The sequence below is a fragment of the Petromyzon marinus genome, chromosome 68 (genome assembly GCF_048934315.1).
Source record: "Petromyzon marinus isolate PM22_M1 ecotype Great Lakes invasive population chromosome 68, UKy_Petmar_22M1.pri1.0, whole genome shotgun sequence".
NCBI classification, from domain to species: domain Eukaryota; kingdom Metazoa; phylum Chordata; class Hyperoartia; order Petromyzontiformes; family Petromyzontidae; genus Petromyzon; species Petromyzon marinus.
Window position 1 is genome coordinate 8,548,381 of NC_133734.1, and position 9,535 is coordinate 8,557,915.

The following is a 9,535-nucleotide window of genomic DNA, read 5'->3' on the forward strand; positions in this document are numbered from 1 at the left end:
TTAAATAATCGAACAATAATATTGTAATACTTTGATGATAATAATGCAAAATGATAATAAATTAATGATTTAACAATTTTTCGGTAATGGTAATTTAATAATATAATTTATATTTACATTTACTAAATGTCCTTTAACAATTGCTCTCGGGGTGCTATGCATGGTAAGTCATAAAATAGTGAACATCACCCAAGGAATGAAGTGAGAATGACATTTGAACATCACTAAAGGGAGAAAGACATTTTAAACAGAGACGGCTTTAGTGGAGATGTGAAGATGAGCAGCGTCTCGGAAGTCTCCTTGACCTCGAAGGGCAACGATTTGCAGAGTTTAGGTGCCACGATTGCCAAAGCACCGTCACCCCCCACGTGTCTAGCCTGGAGACCGTGGGATGGTGAGCAATGCACAAGCTGAGGATCTTGACGATCTTGATGGAATATTCGTGGCTGAAGGAGGTCATGAATGTAGTGAGGAGCAAGTCAATTTAAGGCGAAGGGGAGTCGGTTGGAGCTGCCTTTTTAACGTTTGTGTCATTGCCTCTTCCTTCTGCGAGGATCTGTGTTTACGCTCTGCAGTTCTTTCTTGGTCTCAATCTCTCCTTCTGAAAATCTGAGAAACGGGTTTATTCCTGGGGGAGTTGTTGTCCCTGGTGCATGGCCGATGGTGAGCAGTGTGTGTCGATGGTGAGTGGTGTGTCGATTGTGAGTGGTGTATGGATGATGAGTGGTGAGTAGTGTGTGAATATCAGGTGGTGAGTAATGTGTGGATGGATGCTGAGTGGTGAGTAGTGTGCGTGGATGGATGCTGAGTGGTGAGTAGTGTGTGGATGATGAGTGGTGAATATTTTTTGTCAAAGCTCACAGACAAGAAACAAGGATTTTTAATTACTTTACACGGGGTTACACACCTCACGAGGCACCCCATGGAATGTGCTCAGATCTTTAAGGAATGTAAAAACAAGCCCAGCATCACACAAACCTGTCTAGATGTACCTGTAGATTCGCGCCCTTCGTTTTAACCAGTACCAACAATGGACTTTGTAAGAACATGATCACAATCGTGAAAATAACACATCCTGAGATGCGGGCTTTCGATTCCAAGCAGTCGCCTGTGATTAAACGCGGTTCTCCAGTGAAACGAGTTGATGGTTTAAGCCCCATTTTCAATGCCAGGCATGAACACAAACGCATACAGAGTTTTGTTCTGCGATTCATTTGTCCAAAGTCCAGCTGTGAGCATTGTAGAGTCGTGGTTTGACCGCCGTGCGTCGAACATCGACAATGCAGCTGGGGTGGGTTGGTAATTGCTGCCTTCTGGTTGAGATGAGAACAGCATTTGGCGATGCATCGTTGGCGGTGGTGCGCAGGTACAACTAACACAACACATTTACAATAACCGTGTTCCGAACCTCCGTTAGGCACGGTTGGCTACGTATGGTGCGAAAGAGGTCCAACATAAATGCAACTATACAGCACTAATATACACTACACGACGACACAGTATACACGACACTACACACCACACACGATACACACTGCAGACCACACACGATACACGATTATACGCTACACTAAACTATGATACAGGACACCACTATACTACGTTGACAACATCCACACGTGCCGTAAAAAAAACTCCAATATATTCGGCCTGCATCAGGTGCAGAGATGTTATCTGCTAAGCTTCGTATGCATGAGGTCAAGGGTTCGATCCCAGCCCTGACACCTGTATATTTGGAGTTTGCATGTTCTCCCCGTAGTCGCCTGGATTTTTCTTCGGGTCCTCTGGTTTTTTCCTCCACATGTAGAAACACGCGTTTAGAGTATCTGGCTGCTATACATTTCCACGTGATAAGCAACTTCGTTGAGCTATAATTTGTGGCCAGGTCGCGTCTGATAAAGAGCTATATAGCTCAGTGGGCCTTACTTGGTAATGTAAATATAGTATATTAAGAGTTTACTTCTACGATTGTCACTTTTTGGGTCCAGCTTAGAGGCAGTATCCTTTCTGTCACACTACATTTCGAGTGCCAATATCTCCTCTCTGTCAGTCTTATTTTTAATGTCCAAGTCTCGCATGAATACAAAGCTGTACTGAACACGCCTGGTCTTAAGATGTTCAGTTCGGTCTCGTAGCTGATTTGCCTGCTTTTTCAAATATCATTGCATTCTGCCGTTCCTCCTCTTGCCTTTGCGATCCTCGCCCTTATTGTGCCTTTCGTGCAGTCGTTGTCCCATGTCAGTAGACTGCCCACGCATACAAATTCATTTACATTCACAATCTTGCTGCTTTTTTATCTGCTTCTTGCTCAATGCCCTCCCTTCCGAACATCATCGTCTCTGTCTTTTCCACGTCAATCCCTTGTCCTGTATCCTTTCCTGACTCATTATGGGTATGAACACTTCCCTGCAGTACAACTACACATTCTTCCAACCCATCTACGTCGTCCGCGAATCTCGCGCTATTTATTCCTTCTCCTGACACAGATATTTTTTTCTGTGCCGTTCTTAAAATGGCATCCATCACTCTTTCCAAGCATCTATGACGAAGTTGTTTGGTGATAGTGGACCGATACAACAATTGGGGACAGAATGGGGGTGGGGGGGTAGATATTTGTGTTCTTACCATTAAGGTCACTTCAATAGTCTGAGCGGTGTGACCGGCTGGCCGGAGTGAGGCTGCGTGCGTAACCACGGACAATCTTGCCTGGTGAACGCGTTCTGGTAACGCTTCCATACGTCACGTTTCGTGTCTCTAAATATTTTATTTGACCAGGTAAGGGCCAACTCGAGCTATGTAGCTCCTTTCAGAAGCGACCTCGCCAAAAATGGTAGCTCACGGAAATGCCCTTTCACATGGAAATGTATAGCAGACAAATACTCTGAACGCGTGTTTTTAAATGTGGAGGGAAAAACCGGAGAACCCGGAGAAAAATTCCACGAGAACACCAAAGAGAGAGAGAGAGAGACACCGCAAACTGCAAATATACAGCAGGTGTCAGGATCGGGACGGGATCGAACCCACGACCTCCTTCATACGAGGCGAGGTAGTTAACATCGCCTAGCTACTGTGGCACCCTTATTGTCACCCTCCCCCCTTTTTCTTTCTGCATCCACTTAAAGTGTCGATACGGCTTTAAGTCGCTTCAATGTTGTAGTCGATGTTATTTTTCGATTTTGTTGAAGTTGATATTTAATATCCTCGATCAATTACGATTGTCATGTTTCCGTGTAATAACCACTTCGTGTGATAGCTGCCCCACACTGATAATACGGAGAGAAATCCAAGCCACCATGGAGAGAGAGACACGCAAACTCCAAGTACACGTATAGGCGTCAGGGTCGGGACCAAACCCACGCCCTCCTGTATACCAGGCGAGGTAGTTAACATCTTCCAGCCACCGCAACGAGATGTAAATAATCGCAGCGAGATATAAAAATAATCACAGAGCAACGACAACGAACAAGGAAACGAACTGATTTCACCTGCAGATAAATTATTAACACCTCGAGACGTGCCCTGGAATGTTGCACGCGGCAGCCCGTACTCACTTGTGTAGACGTGGCGTCACATTCACACACAGTGTCAGGGTTAAAGAGTCGCAATTGATATATATTTTACAAAACCCCCACGGTAACCATGAAAAAGGTGATGGTTTGTCTTACAGACTGGTTGCACCGGCTTGGGTGAGGCTGGGGTTTTCACGGTAAACCGCACCGTGAAAATTCTTATTTAAGCTTTTCAATTGTCGGCTTTCGCGACCAATATTATTCATAAAACGTGTTTTTGGGTTAGATCGCGTAAATATAAACGTATCGTTTATCTGCCACCACGCGACACATCCAATGAGTAAAGTTTGTCACGTAAACAAAAATACATTTCGGCTCGGGTGAGCTGTAAGTTCGTATTTAATGTAAAAAAACAGATTCCCCTATAACCAGGGGGTTCAGAAACCAAAATAACAAAGAAAACAAATTTTTCTTGTTTTTTACAGTTCGGAAAGTTAAATAAAAAAAGACCATCTAATTATTTCAAGAGCCGCAATGCAACTCGGTGTGAGTCCGAGAGACGGTGGTGGTGGTGATAAAAACGTCTCACGAAGCAGCCGTCTCTCAAAGAGCCACACGCCGCTTCGGAGCCGCAGGTGGCAGACCCCGTGCCCTGAACCAACTGGCGTGGCCGGCAGAAATAATAATTTAATAAATATAATTTAATTGGACATTCATAAAAATGACAAAGATTTAGCGATTTTTTTTACATTTTTATCTATGAACATTTTAATTATTAAATAAGTTTCCTACTGTCACTTAAATAATAGAACAATAATATTGTAATACTTTGATGATAATAATGCAAAATGATAATAAATTTATGATGATTTAATAATTTTTCGGTAATGGTAATTTAATAATATAATTTATATTTACATTTACTAAACGCCCTTTAACAATTGCTCTCGGGGTGCTATGCATGGTAAAGCAGAAAATAGTAAACATCACCCAAGGAAAGAAGTGAGAAGGACATTTGAACATCACTAAAGGGAGAAAGACATTTTAACAGACGGCTTTAGTGGAGATGTGAAGATGAGCAGCGTCTCGGAAGTCCACTTGACCTCGAAGGGCAACGAGTTCCAGAGTTTAGGTGCCGCGATTGCCAAAGCACCGTCACCCCCCACGTGTGTAGCCTGGAGACCGTGGGACAGTGAGCAATGCACAAGCTGAGGATCTTGACGATCTTGATGGAATATTCGTGGCTGAAGGAGGTCATGAATGTAGTGAGGAGCAAGTCCATTTAAGGCGAAGGCGAGTCGGTTGGCGCTGCCTTTTTCACGTTTGTGTCATTGCCGCTTCCTTCTGCGAGGATCTGTGTTTACGCTTTGCAGTTCTTTCTTGGTCTCATTCTCTCCTTCTGAAAATCTGAGAAACGGGTTTATTCCTGGGGGAGATGTTATCCCTGGTGCAAGGCCGATGGTGAGCAGTGTATGTCGATGGTGAGTGGTGTGTGGATGGTGAATGGTGTATGGTTGGTGAGTAGTGTGTGAATATCAGGTGGTGAGTAATGTGTGGATGGTGAGTGGTGAGTAGTGTGTGGATATAGAGTGATGAGTAGTGTGTGGATGGTGAGTAGTGTGTGGATGATGAGTGGTGAATATATTTTTTATCAAGGCTCACAGACTTGAAACAATTATTTAACACGTAATCTTTCGCGACCATGAAGAAACAATTATTTTTAATTACTTTACACGGGGTTACAAACCTCACGAGGCACCCCATGGAATGTGCTCAGATGTTTGAGGAATGTAAAACAAGCCCCGCATCACACAAACCTGTCTAGATGTACCTGTAGATTCGCGCCGTTGGCTTTAACCAGTGCCAACAATGGACTTTGTAAGAACATGATCACAATCGTGAAAATAACACATCCTGAGATGCGGGCTTTCGATTCCAAGCAGTCGCCTGTGATTAAGCGTGGTTCTCCGGTGAAAGGAGTTGATGGTTTAAGGGTATAGAGTCGCAATTTATTTATCTTTACAAAAACCCCACGGTAACCAGGAAAAAGGTGATGGTTTGTCCTACAGGCCGTACACCAGATTGGGTGAGGCTGTGTTTTTCCACTGTCAACCACACTGTGTAAATTCTTATTCAAGATTTCAAATTCTAAGTAGGATTTAGCGACCAATATTATCCATAAAACGTGTTTTTGGGTTAATCGCGTAAATATAAAAGTGTCGCTAAACCCGCCACCACCAATGAGTAAAGTTTGTCACGTAAACAAAACATTCCGGCTAGGGGGAGGCTGTGCGTTTTGTCCAGCAAACCACACCACTGTAAGTTCCTATTCAAGGTTAACAAAAAAAGATTCCCCTCGACCAGGGGGGTCGCCAACCAAAACAACAAGGAGAGACATTTTTACTTATTTGTTTTACAAACCCGTAAGTAAAATAAAAACCAACCAACTCATTATTTCAAGAGCCGCAATGCAACGTGGTGTGAGTACTAGAGATGGTGCTGGGCCTTGATAAATAATAACGTGGCGTGAGTATGAGAGACGGTGGTGGTGATAAATAATAACGTGGCGTGAGTACGAGAGACGGTGCTGGTGATAAATAATAACGTGGCGTGAGCACGAGAGACGGTGGTGGTGGTGGTGATAAATAAAAACGTGGCGTGAGTATGAGAGACGGTGCTGGTGGTGGTGGTGATAAATAAAAACGTGGTGTGAGTATGAGAGACGGTGCTGGTGGTGGTGGTGATAAATAAAAACGTGGTGTGAGTATGAGAGACGGTGCTGGTGGTGGTGATAAATAAAAACGTGGTGTGAGTACGAGAGACGGTGGTGGTGGTGATAAATAAAAACGTGGTGTGAGTATGAGAGACGGTGCTGGTGGTGATAAATAAAAACGTGGTGTGAGTATGAGAGACGGTGCTGGTGGTGGTGGTGATAAATAAAAACGTGGTGTGAGTACGAGAGACGGTGGTGGTGGTGATAAATAAAAACGTGGTGTGAGTATGAGAGACGGTGCTGGTGGTGATAAATAATAACGTGGTGTGAGTATGAGAGACGGTGCTGGTGGTGATAAATAAAAACGTGGTGTGAGTATGAGAGACGGTGCTGGTGGTGGTGGTGATAAATAAAAACGTCTCACGAATCAGCCGCACGCCGCTCCGGAGCCGCAGGTCGCCGACCCCGTGACCTGCACCAACTGGCGTGACCGTCAAGTAATAATAATTTAATTAGTATTATTTTATTATAATGGTATTAACACGTAGGCTTTCGCGATCAATATTATTCATAATAAAGGTTTTTGGGTTAGATCGCGTTTATTTATAAATGTGTCGTAACCCTCCACCACCCAACAAGGCCAATCAGCAAAAAAAGTGTCACGTTAACAAAAGACAAATAATTCACTACTTTAGCCCACCGGTGTGTTGAAGAATGAATCCACATTTACAGTTTGAGTACGACGTTTCGCTGGTAAATACATCCAGCATCATTGGGCAATTCGCCAGAATGGTGAATTCGCCAGAATGGTGAATTGCCCGATGATGCTGGATGTATTTACCAGCGAAACGTCGTACTCAAACTGTAAATGTGGATTCACTCTTCAACACACCGGTGGGCTAAAGTAGTGAATTATTTGTCTTTTGTCAACGTGACACTTTTTTTTGCTGATTGGCCGTGTTGGGTGGTGGAGGGTTACGACACATTTATAAATAAACGCGATCTAACCCAAAAACCTTTATTATGAAGAATGGTATTATATGAATTTAATTATTATGTAATTGGAAATGTATAATTTTACGAATACAACTTTCCAGTATTCCGTCGATTAAAATTGTAATTTGTTAATGGCTGTACAATAACAGTCGCAGTGATTTTATAATTCTGTGTCTTGCTTTGTGTTGTTATGTTTTAAAGTAAAAGTTATTGCGAAACTGTTCATACCCCCCCCCCCCCCGCTGAGTGAGTGGTACATTCCGAACAGTCCAACAGCTACGGTGAGCAATGTGGATCAAAGCAAATACCGTAAACGCGATTTGTTATTATCACCACATGATAATTTGACATCTGTGGACTGACGCACATCAGAATCGAAATATTTATACTGCAGCAGGAATCCGATGACCTGTAAAGCTCTTTTGTAACAGATGTCCAGTAGGAGCACGGGGTAAGAACGTTACAACAGCAAACAGTACACAAACATGATAGTAGCGCAAGTACAAGGAAAGTTAACACATCACCATACACACATCTACAGTATTGTGGGGGCGAACGTCCCCCGCCATCACCGAATTGTCGGGGCTGTTGCCTCCCGACTCCCCCGCTACATTCGTCCCACTACCCCCCGGCTGTTCTGTGGGGTCCGGGCTACCGGCCTCCACTGCCTCGCCCTCCTGTGCTGCTGACCGCGTCAGCATGTTTCAAGCGATGGGTGATGGCGCGGCGCTTTACGCTTGCGTGCCACGGTGAGCGCGGTCGCAAAGTAGAACCCCGTCCTGCACGCCAATAAACAAGTGCGGCGTGCTGAAGCGCGATTTTCTCCCGCCCACGCTCCGTGCGCTCCGGTAATGACAAACACGCCGCTACTGCTTCGCTCCGATTTAAAGGGCCGTGTAAACAGCGACCTCGCAATAGACAATCGCGTAGGCGCGCGATCGCAACGCAGTCACACAGGTACGCGAGCGCTACGCGCTATTGTAAACAATCGTGCGGGTACATAAACACCAAACACTTCGTCTTGTGGTGTACAACCGCGCATACATATAGACACCCAGCACACTCTACCCTCCGCTTCACGCTCCCAAAAGACCACACAACACAGTTTTATCCCCCCACTAGCGATTTTATTTACTGTGAGCAAGCCGTTGAAACTACGCATAAGTGTGTGCGTCAGAGGCTGCCAGCCTACTCTCCCGGGGATTCTAGGTTGAACCTACTCTACCTATCGCCCCGCTCTCTACTCTCGATTAACTCACTCCGGACTCACTTCTCTCACACACGCTTACTTCCCCTCTGCTGCGCTGAACGCTGTAGAAGGAGGAGATTGTAGGTCGGCTCCGTCGAGAGTGGAACCTGGCTGCGTTGGAGTTCGTCACATGGACGTCCCGAACGGCTGACCCTGCTGCTCCGTGGACCGCGAAGATTTTGAAGAAGACTCTCTTGCTACCCCCAACCTCTGCGTTTTTATCCACCCTAGCGGCATTCCGTTGTTCAGGAGCGTGCTCACCCGTGCTCTTTCGTATGCAGATCTGTGACCTTTCCTGGAACAATAGGTATTCAGATGCTTCCGCCCCCGTGCCTGCCCTGTCCATTCAGGTGTCGGAATGTTCATGCCTCATTGTTCGTTGGAGTCCCTAATTGCATCTATAATAAAGGCGTGCCGCGGTTCACACACCCCAGGCGGCTCTGTCCATTCAGATGTCGGAATGTCCCTGTCGCATTGTTATTGGGGGGCCCGAATGCTACCTATGACAAAGGCGTACCGCTGTTCTCACGCTCCGTGCTATGTGTGCGTAATTGCATCCGTGGCGGCCATACGGCCTCCACCGTGACCATGTAACTTTAATATCTGGTCATGGCGCTGCGGTTCGCATCAGCTGCGGGGGGAGATCGCCCAATTTCCCGGCCGCAGGAAACCATGAAACTTAATCCCATTAGGGGTATCTGGAAGAAAACCTATCGGCCAGGTGATCTCTCCTTCCAGCTCTACGTGGGGTGTGTGTGCGTTCGTGTGGGGGGGGGGGGGGGGAAGCGAGGCGTGCCGCGTCGGCATTGTCACCCCCCGGTGGTAGTGTCGCGGCAGTGGGCACGGTCCCCGACGGAGCTACTCCGCCGCGGTGGCACCACAGTGTTCTTGGTTCTTTCAGGTGATGATGATTGCTTGTGTTGCAGTCGAAACGTCGTGAGAATTTTATTGTTTTATATTTTTATTATTTTCTTGTTTCCCTTCTACGTGGTGACTTTACCGATATAACCAAGAATATGAATCGCTGCAGTCACGAAAGCTTTAAATCAAAATTTAACATCTAAAGTA

General features: G+C 45.5%; 1 long non-coding RNA gene across 1 annotated transcript; it reads left to right on the forward strand.

Moving 5' to 3' along the window:
• The first annotated feature begins 7,489 nt into the window (after nt 1-7,489).
• LOC142906657 (uncharacterized) lies at nt 7,490-8,924 on the forward strand. Its single transcript, XR_012930435.1, has 2 exons — nt 7,490-7,669; nt 8,536-8,924. It is a non-coding gene; the product is annotated as an uncharacterized LOC142906657 (long non-coding RNA).
• Nucleotides 8,925-9,535: the final 611 nt, after the last annotated feature.